Source organism: Labeo rohita, chromosome 17, assembly GCF_022985175.1.
Source record: "Labeo rohita strain BAU-BD-2019 chromosome 17, IGBB_LRoh.1.0, whole genome shotgun sequence".
In the NCBI taxonomy this organism is placed as follows: Eukaryota; Metazoa; Chordata; class Actinopteri; order Cypriniformes; family Cyprinidae; genus Labeo; species Labeo rohita.
Window position 1 is genome coordinate 11,169,158 of NC_066885.1, and position 17,044 is coordinate 11,186,201.

The 17,044-nt window shown below is 34.6% G+C and overlaps 1 long non-coding RNA gene across 1 annotated transcript in view; it reads left to right on the top strand.

Moving 5' to 3' along the window:
* Positions 1-17,044, top strand: part of LOC127179786 (uncharacterized) — a 105,635-nt gene that overhangs the window by 75,292 nt on the left and 13,299 nt on the right. The window contains exon 6 of the long non-coding RNA XR_007829553.1: positions 8,770-8,859. This is a non-coding gene — a long non-coding RNA (uncharacterized LOC127179786). The remainder of the gene's footprint in view (positions 1-8,769; positions 8,860-17,044) is intronic.

Below are 17,044 nucleotides of genomic sequence, written 5' to 3' on the forward strand. Positions count from 1 at the left end.
GCCTGTGTGGGTATAATTTGAAGATGCAGTGTCTTGTGTACCAGAAGTCTGCTTTTCAGCATACGCTGATGATTGTCAGTTAAAGGCTAATATGAAGTTTAATGAACTCCGAAGAGAAATTTAGATGAGGGAACTTCTGTTTTGGACCTTATTTGCATCGAATTACGCATAATATGTTTGTAACCGCTCCTTGGAATATGGTTTGTCAAATCCGTCTAGGTTGAAATATATTGTGTTGGTTTTCCATGATCCTTTTTACATAAACAGCCACTGTAGAACACTGAGGTTTGTTTACGCCACACAAGTATGGAGAAGTAACTAGTTAAAAGTTGTGATGCTACTGACCTAATAAATTTTTTTTTTCAGTAGTTTAACTTTCTTTTTTAATATAAATAAGCTAATTGTTCCTAAATCACAAAATGACAAAGATTTTTTTGTAGTATCATTGGGAAGGCATATCATTATTTTAGTAACACTTTAGAATAAGGTTCATTAGTTACACATTAGTTAACAACATAGTTAATGTTAATTTCAGCATTTACTAATGCATTATTAAAAAAATCACAAGTTGTGTTTGCTAACATTACACTGTAAATTAACACGAATGAACGACTGTATTTTTATTAACTAACATTAACAAAGTTTAAGAAATAGTGTAATAAACATTGTTTATTGTTCATTCATGTTAGTTAATACATTAACTAATGTTAACAAATGGCACCTTATTGTAAAGTTTCACCAATAATTTTGAAGAAATACATACTTTTATTCAGCAAGGATGCATTAAATTGATCAAAAGTGACAGTAAAGACTTACATTATTGCAAAACACTTTCAAATAAATGCTGTTTTTTCTTTTCATAAATCCTGGAAAAAAATGTATCACTGTTCTCACAAAATATAAGCAGCATTTTAACATTGTTAATTATAAGAAATGTTTCTTGAGCTATTTCTCTTCCAGTGCCGAATTATCTGTTGAATTTTAACCACTGAATTTGTGGAAGTGAATTTAGAAAGTGAAATAAAATGGTCCGAAATTTTATACGTCTGTTTTTAAACAGATTGAATATTTTGGAAGTGAATTCTGGTAATTCTGGAAGATGAATCTGAATCATTGAATTTCTAATTATGAAAATGTGTGTGAAATGTTTTGAATTTAAATATTCACAGCCTAAATAAACAACTGTTAAATTCCAGCCCCTAAAAATGCAAGCCATGAAAATACAAGACATTAAATTGAAATCACTATTAATTCAATGCATTATTTTTTCATTTAGTGCAATTCAACATGCTTTTTTATTTCAAAGACATTTGGCATTATTTTTTTTTCCATACAGTTGCTGCTGCTGAAAATTTGGCATTGCCATCACAGACATTTTTAAATGTATTAAATTAGAAAATATTTATTTTAAATTGTAAAAATACTTTACATTATTACTTTTGTAGTGTATTTTTAGATCAAGTAAATTCAGTCTTGATGAGCATAAGAAACTTCTTCAAAAACATAAAATAATCTTTTAAATGGTAGTGTATATTTGGAGAATCATTTGAGTAATGGTTCATTTTTGTTCAGAAAAGTCCCTGTGGCAACTGAGAGGAGATTTCAGGACACCTGTCAGTATTTTTCGCTGTTTCAGTTGGTGCCACTTGGGGAAGCAGAAATTACACCATTTACCCTTAAATTATGAATAGTTTGTGCTTGGCAAGATACAGTTTCAGCATAGCTGCTACAACACTGCATCACACCAGCACTCTTAGATCTTTGATGCCTCCTAGATATTTAAATACCCCGGCTAATTATTATGGTCTGACCCTTTAAAGTTAGCCTTTTTATTAATAATAAAACCGACAACATAGTAGGACAAACAGTCTGCAGCTCTCCTCACACCTCATAGCTTACGCCTGTGACCACAAGAAGAAACTTGTTAGCAGAACATTTCTTCTGGCTGAGTGCCAAGGACTCAAGGGGAGAGAAGATTGTAGCTTGAGTAAAGACGTAGAGGGGGAAAAAAAAACTGTAAGACACTAGGGCTAATCCACTTATTAAAAGCATCAACTGCTAGCATGCAACCCGGAGTCTGATATTAATACCTAATCAGGAGTTAATTAAAGGAGAGTTAGTTAACAAATAATCATCTGAGATCAGACTGTGATATAGTGGAGAATAAGAGCATTCTTAGGGGAGTATGACACATCTTGTGTCTCTATTGGGTCCATGGTTGAAGGTCGTACTGAGGAGAGAACTACAGATGGAGATGCTTGCAGAGATGAAGTGATTCTAGAGTAGCTAGAGAAGTTTATGTGCTTGGGAATGCGTTCAGTATCTTCTTGAGAAAACAACTTTGAAAACCTGGCAAACAAGTCTTGGCAATTTAAAAAGTGAACCTTGCTTTAAGACAAACGCAAATTTGAACACAAATTTTTGTTAACTGTGAAGAGGATAATCGGTTCAGATAATCAAGAGAGAGTATTAGTTAAAGGTGAATGCTTATAAAACAACATGAGTTTTTTTTTTTCACAGTTGTTTCCACTTTTGTCACAGATTATGCAGTTTAAGAGCTGTTTATAAAGTAATTTCAATGTTTTATATTTTTATAGGCAGCAGACTTCCAGATTTGTCCTAAAAACTGTGTGTATATATATATATGTATATATATATATATATATATATATATATGTATATATATGTATATATATATATATATATATAATTTATATTTATTTATTTATTTTTTTCATTCACTCCAGTTTTTAGGACAAGGTTTTATTCTGGTAGATTTTACAAATGGTGTTTAAATGTTTTGGAATGATTGTTTGGAATAACTGTTTAAATGAGGCTGCTACTGCAGAGTCTGAATTTACAATAATATTTAATCCAATCTCTGTGGAGTGTTTCCAGTAAAGTTTAAGCATGTGTGAGACTTCCCTCCTTCTCGCTGGTGGAACTGAGAAGGATGGCTAACAGCCGGCCCTTTCCTCCCCCTTGTGGTCTAACACTCTTTCATGACAGCTCGTGTGTCCAGTCCCTATCCAAGGTTCTAGTATGAATGTAAGGCTGTGAAAAATAATGGTATTGTGCTTCTGCTTCTTAATAGCATTCTAAAATTGATGCATTAATGCACATTTTTGTCGCATAATTTAGCTTGTTCACAATGTAAACTCATAAATGAGGGTCATAAATGCAATAACTTATAAAAAGCAATAAATTAGTATAAAAGTTATAGTAAAAATGAAGAATAAAATGAAGATTTAGAGAGACAACCAGGGCTAGTTGTCGCACTTTTAACTCCAATGATGTTTTCTCAAGGAATGTGGTTTTATTTTTGATCGGTTTTTGCATGTAGACACAAACGATGGCTGCAAAAGCCGAATTTTTCAGCTGTTATTGCGCAGGATACAGTTTTTTGTTTTTTTGTTTTCTGAATATGTGACCCAGGACAACAAAACCAGTCAATTTTTCGAAATTAAGATTTACGCATCATCTGAAAGCTGAATAAATTCCATTCCATTGATGTAAGGTTTGTTAGGATAGGACAATATTTGGCCGAGATACAATTATTTGAAAATCTGTAATCTGAGGGCACAGAAAAATCAAAATATTGAGAAAATCGCCTTTAATGTTGTCTAAATGAAGTTCTTAGCAATGCATATTACTAATCAAAAATTATGTTTTTTACAAAATATCTTCATGGAACATGATCTTTACCTAATGTCCTAATGATTTTTGGCATAAAAGAAAAATCAATAAATTTGACACATACAATGTATTTTTGGCTATTGCTACAAATATACCAGTGCTACTTATGACTAGGTTTTGTGGTCCAGGGTCACATATTGTTACTCTGTGCTTTTATCATAGCTATGTTTTGGACGATTTTTTGAACTATATCTTTATTGTTATCCTTATAGTTATTGTGCTTGGTGTGAACAGGCCTTTATAGGGATAATTCAACCAAAAATGTAAATTCTGTCATGATTTAGTCAACCTCATGTCATTCCAAAACTATGACTTTTTTTCTTCTGTGGAACATAAAAGAAGATATTTTGATCAGTGTCTTATTTTTTTGTCCATACAGTGAAAGTCAATAACCACCAATAACCGTCTGGTTGCCAATATTATTCTAAATATCTTCTACTGTGAGTGAATACACAATAATGGAATTTTCATTTTTGGGTAGACTATCCCTTTAAAACCTTAGTTACAGCCTTTGTGACAACTAGCCCCAGTCTTTCTGTGTGTTATATCTACATTAAAAAGGACAAGGATGAACTATGAGAGGGCAAGAGAGAGAAAAAGAGACAGAGAGATTGGGCTTCATGTCAGGCAAGTGGCTAGATGCACGGGTCAGCAAACCTCAGCTGTGGAGAAATGAGTGGGTTTAAGCTGGAAAGTAAACAGATGTAAATTCTAAGATGGCAGTGGTTGGCAGCCATCCAGAGGGGCATTTACCCTCCCTTCAGCGGCCCCTTTTGCCTTTTCTCCCCTTTCGAAAGGTTGAGATTAATTTGCTAGTTATGCCTCACCCGCATTTCCTCAAACTCCCCCGCATTTTGTGCATTTTTTCCCTAATTTTATATTATAACTGCATTTACATTTGCAGTCGTAAAATCGATTAGCACATCCCATATAGGGATATTCTAGTCAAATGTGGAAAAGATGAAAATAAATAAATAAAAATAAACAAACAAAATGGCAATTGCAATTAAAAACATGATTACAAAATTCTATTTTCTGACAGATTATTGGAAAAAAAATATGCAGCATACTTCAGTCTTCCAAGGTTATCCGTTTACTGGTGAAAAGGGATAGGAGATTAATCTTCTCAGCATTTCATCAGCAGCAGATATCAGCGATTTGCAGTCATTAAGCGGTGGACATGGATTAGCAGCACTATGCCGCTGTAGAGACCGGCTGGAGAAGACAAGGAGAACAGCACTGGGACTTAGTACAAGGCTAATTAGATCTGTCTATCTCCACACATCCATCTTCTCCTGCTGGAATCACACTGGCCTAATTCTAAATAAATTGCTCTTTATTATTCTATCATTCAGGTTATTGCATGTGATATAATGATCCACTCTTGGCCAGTGTTAATTGATTCTTGCTTTTTATCTTTGTTCATTCATTCTTCTTGCTTTGAGAGCAGATTAAGCCCTGTGTTTTACAGAATCTATCTATCTATCTATCTATCTATCTATCTATCTATCTATCTATCTATCTATCTATCTATCTATCTATCTATCTATCTATCTCTCTGTCTATCTATCTATCGTTCTATCGTTCTGTCATTCCATCGTTCTATTGTTCTATCTATCGATCGTTCTATTGTTCTATCTATCATTTGATTGTTCTGTTGTTCTATTTATCATTCTATCTATCTGTAGTTCTGTCATTCTATTGTTCTATCTATCATTCTATCTATCGTTCTGTCATTCTGTCATTCTGTCTATCATTCTGTCATTGTTTATCATTCTATCTATCGTTCTATTGCTTCATGTTATTCTATCATCTTATCATTCTGTCTATTGTTCTATAGTTCTATTGATCTATCTATCTTTCTATCTATCTATCTATCTATCTGTCTGTCTCTCTGTCTGTCTGTCGTTCTGTCTGTCTATCGTTCTATCGATCATTCTATCGTTCTATCTACGTTCTGTTGTTCTATTTATCATTCTATCAATCTGTAGTTCTGTTGTTCTATTGTCCCATCTATCTATCTATCTATCTATCTATCTATCTATTTATCTATCTATCTATCTGTCTATCTATCGTTCTATCTATCGTTCTATCTATCGTTCTATCGTTCTAGATATCTATCGTTCTTTCATTCTATCTACTGATTGTTCTGTTGTTCTATCATTCTATCTATTGTTCTGTTATTTATCATTTTATCTATCTGTAGTTCTGTTGTTCTATTGTTCTATCTATCGTTCTATCATTATGTCTATCATTCTATCTGTCGTTCTATTGCGCCATCATTTTATTCTATCATTCTGATCTATCTATCTATCTATCTATCTATCTATCTATCTATCTATCTATCTATCTATCTATCTATCTATCTATCTATCATTGATGAAATTAACAATTGGATGTGCCAGAACTTCCTACAGTTAAACAAGGAGAAAACTCATTGCATTCGGAAGCAAAGAGGAAGTTCTTAAGGTGAATGCATACCTTGACTCTAGGGGTCAAACAACTAAAAACCAAGTCAGGAATCTTGGTGTGATTCTGGAGTCAGACCTTAGTTTCAGTCGACATGTCAAAGCAGTAACTAAATCAGCATACTATCATCTCAAAAACATTGCAAGAATTAGATGTTTTGTTTCCAGTCAAGACTTAGAGAAACTTGTTCATGCCTTTATCACAAGCAGGGTGGATTATTGTAATGGTCTCCTCACTGGCCTTCCCAAGAAGACCATTAGACAGCTGCAGCTCGTCCAGAATGCTGCTGCCAGGATTCTGACTAGAACCAGAAAATCTGAACATATCACACCAGTCCTCAGGTCCCTACACTGGCTTCTAGTTATATTTAGAATTGATTTTAAAGTACTTTTACTCATTTATAAATCACTCAATGGCCTAGGACCTAGATACATTGCAGATATGCTCACTGAATATAAACCTAACAGACCTCTCAGATCATTAGGATCGAGTCAGTTAGAAATACCAAGGGTTCACACAAAACAAGGGGAATCTGCTTTTAGCTATTATGCTGCCCGCAGTTGGAACCAGCTTCCAGAAGAGATCAAATGTGCTAAAACATTAGCTACATTTAAATCTAGACTCAAAACTCATCTGTTTAGCTGTGCATTTACTGAATGAGCACTGTGCTACGTCCGAACTGATTGCACTATGTATAATCATTCTCTGTTTTTAACTGTCTTAAATTTATTTTAAATCAATTTTTAAATTATTTTTAAATCATTAAATCAATCAGTTTTTACATTTTACATTTTTTGTTTTATTGTTGTGATCATTGTTTTTATGATTGTTCTACTTCCTTTTTTGTGATTATTGTTTTTATTATTGTTTTAATATAATATTGTTTTTTCATGATTATTCTACTTCCTTTTATGTAAAGCACTTTGAATTACCTTTGTGTATGAAATGTGCTATATAAATAAACTTGCCTTGCCTTGCCTTGCCTTGCCTATCGCTCTATCGTTCTGTCTATCGTTCTATCGACCGTTCTATCGTTCTGTCTATTGATCATTCTATCGTTCTATCTATTGTTCTATCTATCATTCTGTTCTGTTTATCATTCTATCAATCTGTACTGTCGTTCTATCGTTCCATCATCTGTTATTCTATCATTCCGTTATTCTATCGTATTGTTCTGTTGACCTATCTATTTATCTATCTATCTATCTATTGTTCTATCGTTCTATCATTCTATCATTCTATCTATCGTTCTGTCTATCATTCTTTCTATCGTTCTTTCTATCGTTCTATCCATTGGGCATTGTTAACGTATGCGGCTTGTCTAATAGCAGAAGCAACTGCAGTCTTGTTAGACCACTAACTAGCATACGTGGAACTGAAGCTCTTCAGGAAAAGTGAAGATGTGTGATTGGATTCAGAGAGGAGCTGGGTAACATGTTTTTGAAGCTTCTCAGATACCATATGTGTGTGAGTGTGCAGAGGCAGAGAGGAATAGAGTCACTCATCCACACAGATGTCTGGAATCTCCAGATGTCGAATGACACTCAAATGCTGTAATCACACATTGCTGTGCTTGAACCCCTCAATACTGAAAATAAGACCTGTCAGAAAACAGAGCGTGTACAATAAAAGACAAAATGACTGAAACACAGTAACTGGCTTCTCGCTGTTGGTAAACACAAATTGTGTAGTTTACGGCACAGAATTTGGCTTTAATGGTGTATAGCCTGAAACCCACAATTCCCTTAATTTAGAAGATGGAAATGTACACTTCTAAACATGGAGTTTACCAGTATAATGAAGTTAAAGAGTTAATTCACCCCAAAAGGACAATTCTTCCATCGTTTAATCTACCTCGTGTCTTACAGGTTTCCAAAGAGTAAATGTTGACGGAATTTTCATTTTTGGGTGAACTGTCCCTTTAAGAACGTAACATGAGCATTTAAAATGCAGAACATATTCTTTCTTTCCTTCCTATTTTTCCATCCATACTTGCGTTCATTTATACTGACTATTCCACCAATTGTGTTAATGTGCCAGTTGTCAATTTTAGTAGAGAATTATTTAAACATGACAGTGCAAATGTTTCAGAAAGTTCAATTTTTCCTAATAGCAACTCTCATATAGCAGAAAGAAATATTCCGAACCCTCCCGTCTCCAAATAAAAGAGAAGGAACATAAATAATTCATTTTACTGAATGGCAGGTTAAGTGAGGCTGCGATAATGTCCTGACAGTAATGATAACTTTAATTTCCTTTTTCTGATGCTGATATTTGTGTCAAGAAATTAAATTCCATAAGCTCCCAGGGCCTGGAAATCATTAGAGCATTTCAGCCAGAGACATTCCGCGCTTTAAATATGTGGATGAATTCCCAAAGACAGAAGGGATTCAATACCTGAATAATACAGAGGAAAATCGATAAGCACTTATTTAATATTTGACCAGTTCAGTGTGGGAATACATTTATTTATCATGTAATAAATTTATCAATATGACAGCAGTCTTTAAATAAATAACTTTATATAAATTGCATATTAAAATAGATGTTTTTAACTGTAAAGATATTACACAATATTGTTGATGTACTGTGTTTTTTCTACAGAAATCCACAAACAGCGTTGTGCAAACCCATTTGAAACCTTCCAGGTTGGCCTACAAACTGACGTCACGACTGAACAGATCTCTGAAGCTGGTGAGCATTTGTAGTCTTTTTACGGCATTAATTAATCAATGAACAAATCAGATACTTGCCTATTCTCCTTTCCTCTGAGTTTGTGACTTCTTTCATGCTATAACATGAGTGTCAGCACATGAAGGATTTTGTGCGAGTTGGCCCAAACGATGGATCTGCAGGTCTCAAATAAATGAGTGGAAAGACTGCGGCTCTGAAATATGGAATCAGGGATGGCTTTCAAACAATAAAGAGAATAAATAAAGGGACCTTTCACCCAAAGGAAAATGTCCCGCTTAATATTCATTAACGCTGAGCAGTAGGGAGTCAGCAAGAAATGTTCTCTGACATTGATACAGCCGTGAAATATTCAAGAGATGATGTTCTCCAGTCTCGGGGGGCATGTGAGAGACAGTTTGTCTTTTGTATCTGAAGTTTTATGAAGAATGTTCCTCCTTCCTCTTGATCATTGGAAAGGCCATGGGAAAGACCTGCCCGTGATTTGCCCTCTGCCATTAGACGTGTTCGGTGCCACGCTTCTCAACTGACGAGAACCGCTGCTTTATATATACTCTGTGGTTTGAACGATATTGTGCGTATTCAGATCTCGGCGCATCAGATAGTATCACCTCCACATTATACATGCAAATTAAAATGAGTCTCATGAGATGTCCATTTTTCTATTCTAAAGGCCAATTAAGTGAGACACTGTTCCCCGGTCAAAATGCGCAGCCAATCTCGGTTCAGAGTAGTTCATAATGGAGTCTTTTCTGGTGTTAAAGACTGTTCTTCTCAGCAGAAAGAAGGATTTTGTTGAAGTTAGCTATTATTGCTAGCTCTGTCATGCAAACAAGGTGAACATCCTGTCATTTAGACATATTGGATATTGGTGGAGAAAAAATATACAAAGCAACTGGTCGAATTTTGTCTGAAACGTGGATGATATACTGGTTCAAACGATAAACCTGTTTGAATTACGTTTGAATTAACCAACTGTAAATGTTAAAAGAAGCCAAAGACGCTGACGACAAACACAAAGAGGAGAAATGCTGTATCATGCAGAGCAAGTTGCAAAATTTTGGAAGTATATCCCAGATACTCAATTGGGGTGGGGGTTTATATTAATCTCTGAAGAGTTTAGATGGTATTTTCTTTAAATCCTACCTCCAAATAATGCATATTAATGTAGTATTTAAAGGAGAGGTTCACTTCCAGAACAAAAATGTACAGATAATTTACTCACCCCTTTGTCATCCAAGATGTTCTTTCTTCAGTCATAAAGAAATTGTTCTTTGATGAAAACATTGCAAGAATGTTCCCCATATAGTGGACTTCTATGGTGCCCGTGAGTTTGAACTTCCAAATTGCAGTTTCAATTTTAATTTCTGTTATTTTCTTAAAAAAAAGAGCACAATTTATATATTCTTTTAACCTTAAATGCTCGTCTTGTCTAGCTCTGTGTGTACTCTGTGTATTCCTGTGTATTCGAAACTGATCGTTTCGCTAGATAAGAATCATCTTTCTCGGCTGGGTTCATGTAGGAGCCCTTTGAAGCTGCATTTAAACTGCATTTTGGAAGTTCAAACTCTTGGGCACCACAAAAGTTAACAAAATTTCTCAAAAAACATAATTTCTTTATGACTGAAGAAAGAAAGACATGAACATCTTGAATGACAAGGGGGTGAGTAAATGATCTGTAAATTTTTCTTCTGGAAGTGAACAACTTCTTTAAGCACAGCGCTGCTTTGTTTACAGCGGTAACCAAGGAAACGCTGTATTGCTGCTAGTCCATAAGCGCCACCTGCTGTCAGAGAGTAAATTTGCGACTCATTCAGTCTGTTTGACGTTTTTGTTTCATGCAGATGTTTTATGTAGCATAATTTCACAATGCCAAGGTCAGACCATTCTGTTTTTGTTTTAATTTTTTAATTATAAGGTCTAGTCAAGTCAAGTCAAGTCACCTTTATTTTATAAACAATTACAAGGCGGCTAAATAGGTCAACATTAATGAAAAACTGTTCAACATACGTTCAGTACATGACAGTGGCACGTTTTTAATCATGTCGGTACAGGCATGTTTTGCTGTGGTTTTATTACGCTGGTTGAGGTACATTTTGCTGCTCTTTAGAATTCAAATATCTGGGGAGTGTCGATAAAGGTCAATGTTCTATCGTGTTGGAAATAATCCCTAAACCAATCCCAACCCTAAACCTCCCCGATAGTGTTAACAAATGCTGAAGTGATATAAAAAGGCATTTGTTGATGCCGCTGTGCTATTTTAACTTCCTTATGCGGATATGCAGGTTTGTACTGGAGCACTTCCTTACTCAAATGCAACACTGTTTTGCGTGAACTACTGAGCAAACCTACTGAATTTGAAAACTCATGCGAATATGAAGCTGTACATGTGATGACAACGTTCAAAAGTATCAGTTTTCAAATCGCGGAGGATGTTAAAATCGTTTTGAAGTCATAACATAATATTCTGCGAGTAGGCCTAATTGTGTGAAAATTTGGTGTTATTAATCAAAACTCTGTACCTGTAAATCATATTTTGTGTGAAGAGGAATAAAATTAGTCAATTTTACTGCCTCTAGTGTTCATTTCAACTGGAAACTGCAGTGATTCATACATATAGGTACGTTTTTCCAGTCTTGCGGAAATGTATATAAAGGCACGTATTTCCAATGAGCGATGTTGCACTATCCACCATAATCCAAAAAATAAATAAAATAAAACCCTGATACAGATTTTTGGTCAATACGCCCAGCACTAAATGATATTAACTGCTGTTTTTCAGTATGACAACACCTATTACTTTAATGCTAATGGTTTAAGGAAGCCATTCAGAAGCATGAATGTCCTCCACGCTCACAAAAAGCTGATGCTGTGTCTTCTTTATTCACTTATATTTTCCATCAGATAAGCTTTTAAAAATGAGCAAATAACCTTTGATTTACTTTTTAATCTTAGGGATTTGTTTGTGAATGTAGGAGTATTTCATCATTAATTAAACAGAGGAAATGACTGTTGAACATCAGGAAGCTCGCCACGTCACCTCCTCTGACCATGATGCTCTTGGTGGCTGAATGTGCCTTTGGCCACAAAACCACAAATGATAAGCTTGCAGAAAGCAGTGCATTATTGCCTCCTGTTATAGACCACCGGTGAACACATTATGCAAAGCACCGATACCACGTTCTTGAGCGATTAGCCGCAACTCAACAACCCTTTCAGCAAGTTCCAAAACACAAGGGAAGAGGAAAACAGAGGCAGTTTATTTGGTGGTTTTTGTTGTGCTTCTTGTCTTTAAAAAGGCTTTCCTGCTAATTCTGATAATGGCTCTTAAATAGGCCCCTCGAACAGCCCCACACCAGGAACTGCGCGCAACCTTTCTTTGTGGTTGTTTGTGACAAGCCGCATTTCATTCCAGTTTATTTTGCATTTTTATTATCTAACTGACACTTGCAGATAAAACATTTGTTGTGCGTTTTGCCATGATCATCAAATGCATTGAGCACATGAGCAAACCTAAAGGTTGCTCACCTTTTAACAAAGCTACACCTGCATAAAACCACCAAGAGGACGTTAAACACCAGTACTGCTTGTGTGATATTGATCACGCTGAGTAAAACTCTGACAGACCTGGCCACAAAGATAAGAGTAGGAGGTGGAAAAAACAAACTGTTATGTCAGAGATCCATACGTTATGGCAGTAGGGGACTGGCAGTTAACCAAAACAAGTGACAATAGTTACAAAAAAAAAAAAAAAAAAAAAAAGGAAGATTTTATTGATGTCCCACTTAGCTGTCATAAAAAGAATGTTTCGTATGAAGCAGCCCATTGTTAACTGTCTGGCCAGTGCAGTTTAATGGCAGCAAAGGGCACCGATCTTAAAAATGAATATCTTGCTTGAGGTCATACATGAGTCAGGCTTTCCTGTGATAATCTGAATGAACGTTTGACAGCCGATCTGTGTCTTTAGACACCGATCAATAAAAACCCTGCAGGTTAAAGGATGCCCAGAGAACAGCTGGAGGGAATTCCTAGCCAGTCCTGTTCTTTCTCCATAAGAGAAGAGCTTTATCTCCAACTTTATTTTAACAGTGACTTGTAGGGTTAAAAATATGAGTCTTGATCCGTAATTGTCATGTCCATTAAAACTGATATGTATGAATGTGTGGGTGTGTAAGTAAAATGTTATCAGATTTTATGCTCATCAAGGCTGCATTTGTTTGATTAAAAATGCAGTAAAAACAGTAATACTGTAAATTATAATTACAATTTAAAATAACGTTTCTATTTTAATACACACTGAAATATAATGTGGTTGCAAAGCTGAACTTTCAGCATCATTACTCCAGTCTTGAGTGTCACATGATCCTTCAGAAATCATTCTAATATGCTGATTTATTATCAATGTTAAAAAAAAACAGTTTTATGTATATATATATATATATATATTATGTGTACAGTTGAAGTTTACATACATCTTGCAAAATCTGCAAAATGTTAATTATTTTACCAAAATAAGAAGGGTCTTACAAAATGCATGTTATTGTTTTAGTACTGACCTGAATAAGATATTTTACATAAAAGGTGAAACAAACGTTCAAAAGTTTACATACACCTGATTCTTAATAATGTGTTGTTACCTGAATGATCCACAACTGTGTTGTTGTTGTTTAGTGATAGTTGTTCATGAGTCCCTTGTTTGACCTGAACAGTTAAACTGCCTACTGTTCTTCTTCTTCTTCTTCAAAAAAGAAAAATTCTTCAGGTCCCAAAAATTCTTTGGTTTTTCAGCATGTTTGTGTATTTGAACCCTTTCCAACAATGACTGTATGATTCTGAGATCCATCTTTTCACACTGAGGACAACTGAGGGTCCTCAACTCATGCAACTATTACAAAATGTTCAAATGCTCACTGATGCTCCAGAAGGAAAAAAGATGCATTAAGAGTCGGGGGTGAAAGCTTTTGAACATTTTCATTTAGTACTGCCTTTTAGAAGATACTTGCATGTTTCCCAGAAGTCAAAATAAGTTAAATTTAGTTTTCACCCCCGGCTCTAATGCATCGTTTTTCCTTCTGGAGCATCAGTGAGCGTTTGAACCTTCTGTAATAGTTGCATGTGCATCCCTTAGTTGTCCTCAGTGTGAAAAGATGGATCGCAAAATCACACAGTCATTGTTGGAAAGGGTTCAAATACACAAAAATGCTGGAAAACCAAAAAAGGATTTCTCGGAAGAATGGCAAGCAGTTTAACTGTTCAGGACAAACACTAAAATCACTAAAAAATCAAAAAAAAAAAAAAAAAAAAAAACCCTGTGGATCATTCGGGTAACAACACAGTATTAAGAGTCAAGGGGATGTAAACTTTTGAATAGGGTCATTTTTATAAATTCAACTATTATTTTCTCTTGTGAACTATATGCAAACATCTTTTATGTGAAATATCTTACTCAGGTCAGTACTAAATAACAATAACATGCATTTTGTATGATTCCTCTTATTTTGGCAAAATAATGTTTTGCAGATTCTGCAAGGTGTACGTAAACTTTTGACCACAACTGTATCTTTTTTTGAACCTGTGATATATTTTTCGGGATTCTTTGATGAATAAAAAGTTAAAAAGAACAGCAATTATTTTCATTTTAAAAGTTTGGGGTCAGTATTTTTTGTTGAAAGAAATAGCAAGGATATGTTAAATTGATAAAACATGATTGTAAAAACTTGTTACAAGTGATTTACATTTTGAATAAATCCTGTTCTTTTTCCTTTCTCCATCAAAGAATCCTGAAAAAAATGGTTAAATAACAAAAAGCCCTGCTTAATTGTCAAACTGTGTTTGTTGTCCTCTCATGAGGACTGAAGGTAAACCGCTACTGGTTCCTTGTAAAAAAAAAAATAGGTACATGATGTCTGTGTAGATCCATAATTTGTTGCATAATCACTCTTTCAACCATAGAGGTATTTTTGCATGGATGAATGTGGTCAATGACATATATTCTGGTGATTTAAATAATTTGGGAAGTGCTTTCTTGTGCTCTAAATGGCGGAACTCATATGACTGTATATCATTTTGTGGTTTCAATGTAGCTGGAGCTGTCCAGGGAATGCAGTGCTATTAATGTTTAAAATTCCAGACACTTACACAAGATGTGTCTCTTTTCAATTATTCAGATTTTGGCCCATGGATAAAAAGGAAAGAAGCTGCATCCATTTACAGATGTGTATCATTTATAGGTCGCTGTTCTCAAGTGGCCAATCTTGTGCTTAAAAATGCTCTCACCTTGCTTTAGCCACTGAAAGCTGTTCCAAGGTTCACTCGCACAATGCAACCGCAGATGACACGTTTGCCTGTAAGTGCCTTGAACTGTGAAAATCTTTCAGGCACATTCTTATTCCACAAAGCCTCCAAATAGTGGCATAAATCTGAAATGCATATTCAGGTCATGTAGTGGTCAGGTTTTACAGCTTTCACTTGGGTACTTTGAACCGAGACAGGAAATGTGTATTTTATCTGTGGTAGAGTCAAGAAAAATGTCTGTATTCTATGAAATGAATGAATTGCTTCCACCAACCATAAAATAAGCAATAATATCATGTACTTGCCTATTTGTAGCTTGTCTTAAGCTGTACAATGAGGTCTGGTTGCGATCCAGGCTCGTTGTGGCCAGGACTAGGCCAGAGTATAATTAGTTGTGGTAGTCCTGAGTAACAGTGATAGATGGAAATCCCACCTTCTGCTTACAGCACCACCCATAACATACCTCCGAAAAAAGACAACATTAAGAGACCATTAGCATAGAATTTTTAGCTTTATTTATTTATGTTTTCGTTTAAGTATTGTAGAAGTGTGTTTGTATAAAATGAATGAAATGCCAAGTAACACATTGCATTTAAAGTAAAATTGGTAAATAGAATGACTGAAATAGGATTTTCTTGACATAGTATTTTGTTTTCTTGCTTTATTTACAACCTCAAAAAAGTGTAATTTGTCTCTGAATTTGCATTAAATTTGCTTTTGCTTTTTTTTTTTTTTTTATTGAAATTGACTATTAGTTCAAGTTTTAAGTCCGTGACTTCATGTATGGTAAAAATAAATAATAAATAAAATTAAAAATAAAATGAATAAAATAAATAAATAAATTAGGGCTGTCAAACTATTAATCGCATACAAAATAAAAGTTTGAGTTTGCCTAATATATGTGTGTGTACTGTGTGTAATTATTATATATATGTAAATACACACAAATTACTGTATATATTTAAGAGAAATGTTATTTATGTACAAAATAATTTTATTTATATATAATATAAATTCTATAAAAATTATAATAAATACATATACTTGTAAATATTTCTTAAATATATACATGAATGTGCTTGTATTTATATATACATAATAATTACACACAGTACACACACATATATCTGGCAAACTCAGACTTTTATTTTGTATGCGATTAAGCGCAATTAATCGTTTGCCAGCCCTAAAATAAATAAATAAATAAATAAACTTTTCAGATATTGGGCATTTATTAATAAATTCATTCATTCATTCATTCCATTCATTACTTCAAATGTTTAGTGTTTAATGCTGTAAATGTAATGTTGAGTTTTTTGTACATTTTATTTAGTTTGTATATTATTTAGTTAGTCACATTTTATCTTTCACCAAGGGCGCCAAGACCAAGTGGAGCTCCCTAAAAGCAGATGCATGTCGGCCCTTTTAAAAATGGACTGCAACATCAAAGATAAAGCATTTTGATTTGACATTATACAACAGACTTCTTGAAACACTCTCAATTTTTCCGATAAAGGTAAGAGCTAATTCTCATTTAGTGGTTCCAGACTCTGTGCTAATGCACAGTGGGCTTTTGGGGCCACTGGATATACATACGTCGAATATACTGCGTTCTGAAACGTAGACAGAAGCGTCTTTTTTCATTTTGATAGAGACTCCATCAAATGTGCCCTGCATAAAACACAAGCATCCCATTTTGCATCTTGGAAGCATATGTCTCAATCGTTCAGCCATAACAAACACGATTATGTTAGTGAAAGTGATCTGTCTGCTTGTCTTCGATTCGTCCTCCACAGACAAGTGTGTGACCTCTAAGGGGATGCAAATGGCTGTCGGAGAGGAGGCGTCGGTGTGGAAGACAGGTCGTCTCTCTCGCTCGCACGCTTCTCCCAGG